The sequence below is a fragment of the Abramis brama genome (assembly GCF_963993115.1).
Source record: "Abramis brama genome assembly, chromosome: 1".
In the NCBI taxonomy this organism is placed as follows: domain Eukaryota; kingdom Metazoa; phylum Chordata; class Actinopteri; order Cypriniformes; family Leuciscidae; genus Abramis; species Abramis brama.
In genome coordinates this window covers 70,409,761-70,418,685 of record NC_139963.1, presented here as the reverse complement: position 1 = coordinate 70,418,685, position 8,925 = coordinate 70,409,761, and positions in this window count along the sequence as shown.

The window sequence follows — 8,925 nt, the reverse complement described above, 5'->3', positions numbered from 1 at the left end:
TTTTCAAACCACCGGCCTCATGCAGGTATATCTCCTGCCCTATTTAGAGAAGTAAGAGATGGTGTCAATTCCACTTCATGGCCTTTCCACATGGTAACTGAAATATTTAATTCCTCTTTATTGCAAGTTTTTTTTTTGTTAGTTTTCTTAATATTTTTTTTTCTTTTGGTCTGTTAATTCGTGTCTCTGTCCTTCATTATCTACAAATTCCTTTTCCAGCCAAAAGTTCATTTTCTCTCACTCTGGTCCACATGTGTTCTTATCTTCAGGCTTCAAAAAAAGAAAAAGCTCTTCTCTGTCACCTCTCTCACACACACACACACACACACACACAAACACACACACACACACACACACACACACACACACACACACACACACACACACACACACACACACACACTTGTTATTCTTATTCTATTTTTCTTATAACAAATGATAAGACAAAGTTAAGCAATCAAACTTTTGTGCAATATGGGCTGTTTTTCCTTTACTGGATCACAACGCTTACAATCAGGAAAATGGCCAAACAGCCGACAAAACCAATTTCGAAGAATATTCTTTGTTCTTTAATGTTTATTTTATTTTCCTTTCATTAATTTGTTTTTATTATCTTTCAAACTTTTTAATAGCATTGATTTAATAGCAGAACACAGCCCAGTCAAAAAAAGCACTTTATCTTTGCATCTCCGTCCTTTCTATCAATTCTGCTCAAATGCGGCTATATAATTTCTAATTTTAAATTATATAGTTAAAGTATTTTATAATCTTTATTTTTAATTTCTAGCACTTTGGGTTTTTAAAAAAACACATTATAAATAAAATGTATTATTATTATTATTATTATTATCATCACTTTTGTTAATTTTCTCCTGATGTGGCAAAACTTCATTAAACAATCATCAACTGTGTAAGAGACACATTGCAATTCAAATTATCATTAAAAAGTATTTTATTCTTGCAAGAAGGCCCAGTTGCCACACAGAAGTCACCAGTACAGTCTGTGAAACAAGTGCGACGACGAGAGGGAGGGCAGAGGAGTCTTTATACTGCTTTCAAGGTCTTCTGCTTCAAGGCCCTTATCTAAACAAGGAGAAGCTTCCCTGCTAGTTTTCTGATACTGCTAAGTTTATTTTTATTTTATTTTATTTCACTCCGAAACGACTGTTCTCCTTATATTTACGATGAAAAATCACTTAGACTGACAAACAAAAACCACTTTACTTCTCACATAAAGACAAACAACGTGCTTCTCACCTATAACGCACTTTCTGCGTTGAGGACAATACAACAGATAAGACTAACAAAATTAACAAACGCGCTTCTCACGTATACAGTAACTCCCCTTAAGGGCACGCACTTCTCGCGTACACAGACAAACAAAAACAATTACTGCATGCACTGTTTTTCAAGACCTGGAACCTACCCTCCTTTTACTCTTTTATAAATTTTAGGTTATTTTATTTAAGGCAGTCACCAACCGGGCACCAGCTCACCAGTGGCAGCACAAAACAAATATAAGCAAAAATTTGCTTACCTTAATTTGTTTTGTGAGGCCTCTGCCAGCACGTCCACTGTGGCCACCCCTTGTCCCCTCGTCCACTCCTGGCTGGAGCTCGCCAATTATGTTGTGGCAAATTCAATGTTCTTTTTGGTTCAGGTCTCAAATAAGTTAAGTTATACAGGCATGAAAACTCCTCACCTTTTGGCGAAATTCGCCGTTTTAAAAACAAAATGGGTCACCTACGTGATTTTTGCAGATCAAGTTTTTACGGCGACACACACAAAACAAGAAAAAAAGCAAGAAAAGAGCTCTTTTCCCCATGTAGGTCATGTGCCCGCTATAAAGTTCGCACACCTGCACATAAGCATTGTCCCCACAGTTACCAATTCTCCACCACAGGCTACGAATTTAACAAATGTAGAAGGTGTGCCCACCACAAGGCCCGCACCTCCACACTCAAACACTGTGCATGCAGTCTCAAACACTGTGCATGCAGTCTCAAGCCCCCCCGCCAGCTCATGCTGCTCATGTGCTTCAGGTGCCCATTATAATGTGTACGCCCCTACACACAAGCATTTCCAACATGAACCGCTTTCCGACCTGAGGAACCTTTTCACAGTTCCTAGAACTATTGGCTAAAGTACGCGGATGTCGGCGTGTTCGCACCGCAGGAACTAGGAACAATTTTATTTCTAGGAACTCCATTTGGAGGAACTAGTTTAGGTCCTACTTCAGAGTAGGGGGCACACCCCCTGCAAGCTCAAAGTATATGTGTACTAAGGTTCCTAGTTATCCAATATTGATGCCCGTTTTCACTGGCTTATATTAGGATTATGCTTCACTGTGATTCATACATATGCTTGGTCATGGTAGAGCAAAGTTAGCACGCACAGCGTTTTGCAAGGGGTTCCCATAGCGTAAGCTAGCCTTACGCAATACGAGAGACCTCTCGAAAGGGAACTACTTGGTTACTAACATAACCTCAGTTCCCTAAGATGAGGGAACGAGTATTGCGTAGCCTGCCGTGCTACTGTGCTTGGATCAGGGGATCGCTTCAGTCATTTAAACCTGAAGTACCTAGGCGAGTCTTGCCGATATATAGCTCAGTTGTGCTCGCAGTACAGCTGCAATGCGTTTTAAAAGTGTAACTTCAGTATTCTCGAGAAAAGGAAGTTTTCCCATAGCGTAAGCTAGCCTTACGCAATACTCGTTCTCTCATCACAGGGAACTGAGGTTACGTTAGTAACCAAGTAGTTTAATGTGTTAGAATAATCAAAGTCATGTTTGTATTTTAAAGAGAATTGTTCTTGTGTCATGTGCTTACGAATTTAATATCTTAAACTGCTGATCCAAGTTACCTTACTCATAAATAGTGTTTCACTATAGATTGGATATTTGCAAAGCTGATAGTTACGACCTGTTCAAATGAACGCCGGACGAGTCATTGACTCGGCAGTAGGGGTGTAACGGTACGCAAAAATCACGGTTCGGTACGTACCTCGGTTTTAAAGTCACGGTTCGGTTTATTTTCGGTACAGTAAGGGAAAGAAATGCAAACATTAAACTGCAGGTTGTTTATTACTATAAACTTTTTTTAACAATTTGTTTACACTTTTTTAAACACTTTTTAATAAAAAATAATAAAATATATATAAAATAAAAAAAAGAATAAGAAATAAAATACTGCTGCAAAGTTCTCCACTAAATAAAATACTCTCAGTCTCAAACCAATATCACATAATAAATTTAATGAAAAATATAAATAAATAACTATGATTACAGTGCAGCATTACCAATCCCAGCTTGTAGGCCTGCTCATATTTAAAAATTAAGGCTGGGAATCGATTAAAAAAAATGAACTAATTAATTGCACAATTTGCTGTAATTAATTGCAATTCCTCCAAGCTTGTAATCATCAATAATTAAACTTAGAATCACCTAATTAAATTAAACACCGGTGAAAAAAAGGAACAGAAAATAGCCCTATATTAAAATAATATTAAACACAAATATATCAATGTATTATTATTTTTCAATAATCAATCAACATAATCAATTTAAGATTTTTTTTTTTTTTTTTCATTTTTTTACTAATTATCAAAATAAAATATAGTCCTACAAAGCTATTATTACCAGAGCATGTGATCAGAGCAGGTCATTTTACCATTGTTGCCCAGCATGACTACCAGCTCAGCAAACAGAAGTCTACTACTGAGAAATGTCACCTTATTTGAGCGGACTTTGCTTTTCCAGTGCATGATCGGTACATGATTGGAGTGTTTGGGCCGTTAACGACAGAGCAGAACGCGCAGCGCAAACACGGAGTCGAACATTGAGCAGAACGCGCAGCGCGCAGACACACACACACACACACACACACGCACACACACACACACACGGAACGGAGAGTGCGGTGGCGCACACGGAGCGGAAAAGATTTTTTCGCCCTGCAGTTGATTTCATTGGTTTACAGTGACGACGGGTAAAACCAGAGAATGTCTAATAAGACGGGCTCTGGTAAAACTTTAGAATCAGCTGCAGGGCGGGATTTGCGCTGAACGCGAAGGCTTCCGCCACTTAATATGTTCGTGTGGAAACACGAAAATGTACCTATGTTCCACACACAAAATATTGCATTCGGTACACACGTGCACCGAACCGAAAGCCCTGTACCGAAACGGTCCGGTACGAATACACGTACCGTTACACCCCTACTCGGCAGTAATAAGTGATTCTTTCGAATTCCCTATAAATTTTACCCTTACACCCTTTCAGGGGGTGCTTAATAAACTGGTAAACTTTATATCCATAAAACGACTCTGATGTAATAAACGACTCTGACTCTGACTGTAATAAAGTGCGCATTACTGTCGTGATCAGTAACGTTAGGCCTATCACTCCGGAGACTGTAAGCTGGATAACGGACAGTTGGTACAGATCCATCCTCGAGGAATAACCAGAGTAAATGAAAACTGCCATGTTCATTCTTACATCCAACATCAAAACACCCCAATCGCTTAGGAGACATTCGTGTCTACAGCTGCTCCGGCGTCGAAACACTGGCGGACTGTGTTTAGCTCACTCAGGGCGGGTCTACGCTAAAACTGCAGTGTTCGTCAAACACCATGTAAAAGTGAATTTTGCATAACAGGTGCCCTTTAAGTCACATGATCAATCTCACTATTTTTTTTAAACGTGATTAGCCTAGTTCAGAGTCTGAAATATTAATTATTCCTCTCGCATCATGTCTGTTAGAAATGAAACTTGTTTGTTTTTAGCAGAACTCCTAGAAAGCAAAAAATCGGTCTCCTGCCCTCAGTGTAAAAAAACACTTCACATGGAAAAGTCTGAAGGTTCACATGAGAGTTCAAAGCAGAGAGAAACTGTGAAATGTGATAAATGCAGGAGGAGTTTCACTAGAGCCTCCATTCTGAAATCATTCTGAAGAAGAGCACCGGAAAATTACACCGGAAAAAGCTTCCGTGTTCAGGGAGCTGAAGAAGAGGCCGTAACACTTTCAACAGAGACATGACTCGAGTCTGATATTAATTTTAACTTGTTCATTGTTTGAGATTGTCTCTGTTCTATTCACTTTTAATTAAACTAATTATTTTATCAACAGCTTGTTGTTATTGTCCAATTTTATTTGCATCAGGAATAATTTCATAATTTTCATTTCTGAAAGCTAAGTATTACGTTTGCTTCTGGAGCTTCCCAGCAAACACAGAACATTCCCCTAATGTTAGAATTTGGATCCTGATTGGTTATTGTTTTGGGAAATAAATAATAATGTTCTAGGAATGTTCTTTTTTATTTATTTATTTTTTGCAACAATAAAATAACTAGGGATGGGCAGGAGTACTTGTTCGTGACAGCGATGCTGGATCATGAAAACGATGTTAGCCCTGACTTTAAATATTTTTCTATTTTTCTGATTGGTTATTGCAGCATTTGGGGGCAGTACCTGAGATCTGATTGGTTGGCGTTAGACTGCACGCCTTCCAGACCGGCAAAATAAAAGGAAGCTAGATTACAGTTAAGTGCAAAATGTGCAGCGCCAATCTGTCATTTACTTAGCGCAGTGATTCTCAAATGGGGGTACGCGTACCCCTAGGGGTACGTTGCGGTACTGTAGGGGGTACGTGAGATTTATAATAAATAAATAAATAAAATTAATTAATTTTAATTAATTTAAAAGATATACAAAATCATCCATGATTATGAAAAATAAGTTTAATAAAATGTTTATGTAAACCACATTTTTTATAAAAAATGTTTATATTTAAAATGTGATTGTAAACTAACGTTACCTAAATCAGAGAAGAAGAATTTGAATCACGCCGAGCGGGAAGCCAGTTGCTTAAACAAACATAAATGAAATCCTGGTTAAAACGTAGCAATACTAACGTTACAGCGAAGAACGGGGAGGATGAAGAAAAAAAGAAAGCCAAAGTGGAGCCAACAAAATACCGTCAATATCAGGAGGGGTATGTTTTGATGGGATTCACGGCAACAAACGGCAACCCTCCCCAGGCATTGTGTTTTTTCTGTGGGGAGAAACTAGCAAACAGCTCGATGAAACCGGCACACCTCCAGAGACATCTCAGCACCAAACATCAGTGTCATGTTGGAAAGCCACCAGAATTTTTCAAGAGAAAACTTTCTGAGTTTAGATCATCGCAGGAAACAATGCGAAAAGTCTCCACAACATCAGCCAAAGCACTACAGGCGTCATATGCGGTGTCACTGCTCGTAGCTAAAGCAAAAAAGCCGTTCACGATCGCTGAGGACCTGTTACTCCCAGCCGCTGTTGTATTAACTGAGACAATGCTGGACAAAAATGCCGCGGATAAATTAAAAACGGTGCCTTTGTCTAATGACACCGTTTCCCGCAGAATAGAAAGAATGGGAGCGGATATTGTTGAACAAGTTGTGGGAAAACTTGGCGAAGCATTTTCAATCCAGCTTGATGAGTCGACCGATGTCAGTGGCAAGGCACAGCTCATTGCGTTTGTGAGGTATGTGGATATCGACGACATTTATGAAAATGTACTTTTCTGCAAGAGCTTAGAGGGGAAAACAACAGGAGAGGACCTTTTTAATGTTGTGGATAATTTCTTCATTGAAAACGAGCTGGACTGGAGAAACTGCAAGAGTGTATGCACTGACGGAGCCGCGTCAATCACAGGCCGTGTTAAAGGGCTCATGGCGCGTATTAGAAGTAAACATCCAGAAGTGCAGTGGAATCACTGTGTAATACACAGGGAAGCACTTGCATCCAAAAATATAAGTCCTGTGTTGCATGACGTTTTGAATGACAGCATTAAAGTGATTAACTTTATAAAGTCAAGGCCACTCAATGCACGACTGTTTCACCGCCTTTGTGAGGACATAGGAGCTGAACACACACAACTGCTGCTACATACAGAAGTGCGCTGGCTATCTCGAGGGAGGATACTGAACAGGCTGTTGGAACTACGGGCGGAGGTGCACACCTTTTTGTCAGAGCAAAGATCTCCATATGCCACCCTGTTTGAAGATAAAGATTGGCTTGCAAAGCTGTGCTATCTGGCAGATATATTCAGCAAATTGAATGAGCTGAATGTGTGTCTGCAGGGCAAGGACACCCACGTTCTGAACCTGTATGACAAGGTGGGTGGTTTTCTGAAGAAAGCAGAGTTGTGGAAACGGGCATGTGTACAGGGGGATCTCACCTGCTTTTCTCAGGTGGATGCTTTCCTCTCCAGGGAAGATGTGGAGAGAGCACCAGTGAAGTCCATCATAGAAGAACATTTGGCCAACCTGATTGTGAGTTTTAACTCATACTTTCCTGACATGGAGGAGAAATCTGCACAACTCAGTTGGGTGAGAAACCCATTTCTTTTGTCAGAAGAAAGCAGAAACAAGCTCCCTCTCTGTCACCAGGAAAAACTCTTGGATGTGTCATCTGACTATGGCCTACGGATGAAATATGAAAACTCCACTGTAACGCAGTTTTGGGTGTCTGTAAAAAAGGAATACCCTGAGTTGGGAGAAAAAGCTTTGCAGCAGCTACTGCCCTTTGGATCCACGTATTTGTGTGAGGCCTCATTTTCTGCAATGACTGTTATCAAAACAAAGCAGAGAAACAGACTGGGCCTGGAAAAGAGTCTGATCACTGCTGTGTCCTCCCTGCCACCGAGGATGACAAAGATCCTCAGTGAAGCACAAGCACATGTTTCGCACTAAGCACATGCATTAGATAAGTGCTTTGTTTGTTGTTATTACAAGTGTTTTTGAGCTAAAATGTTATACACAACATATATATATATACACACTGTATATATATATTATTTATATAGGTTTCTTTTATCAAACATGCTTGGGGCCAGTCAAGGGGTACTTAAACTGCATGATCGGTTATCGGTAATAATACATTGTTTATTATTGCCCATGTTTATTTTTGCAAATGTTTTTCATTTACATTGTTTAATAAATCTCATAATGATGGCATATAGTAGTCATAGCTTTTATTTCTATCTCAAGTGATTGGGGCTGGTCAGGGGGTACTTGGCTGAGAAAAAAAAATGATAGGGGGTACGTCATTGAAAAAAGATTGAGAAGCACTGACTTAGCGTGATAATGAGAACACTATTGTAATCGATTATAATGTTGTAAATGATCTGTGCTTTAGTTGCCCGTGTATCAGTGCGCTGTTAAGGGAATCCACAACGACAGTTATACATCAGACTAGAGCGGTCAAGTTCTTGTGTGCATTCTTGCCCTTTTGTGCAGATGTTAGTTGTAAGATTTACTTTTATTTTATCGATCTGATTAATTTCATATAGGAAGTGTTTGGTCAAGTATATTAACCAGCTAGCAAAGCGCTGCATGTGATAAATGTGCTTTAGTTGTCCGTGATCCAGCGTTTCGGAAGGGAATGATTCAGATTGATCTTGGCACAGCTACTAGAAGACAGACGGTTTGCTCACGTCACATCTACGTCATCAAGCTCAGTTTGAGTCTGCGCAGTACGCTCGACCCCCAGGAAGTGAAAGCTTCTAATTGGCTTCACTTGTCTCCGTTGAATCCTATGGAGTCGCTGTGTCCAGTTTATATACGGTCTCTGGGGCCGACTCTGGTGAGGGGGAGGGGCTGAGTAAATCTATTCTCACGTCACACAACAGCAGATTTGTACAATTCAGATATCTTAAAATATATTTGTGACTAGTCGAAACTGAATAAGTTATATCTATAATTACCTTTGCGTATGTGTGACTCATCAATTGAAGATATCTATGACGTCATTACAGATTACACAGTAGCACACAGAACAACAGGCTGAATAGTCGTCCGGTATGTTAACGCAACACATTAACAGTTATTCAGCTACACAATAGCATAAAGAACATATACCTGGGAGGCTGAATAGGCTAAATTAA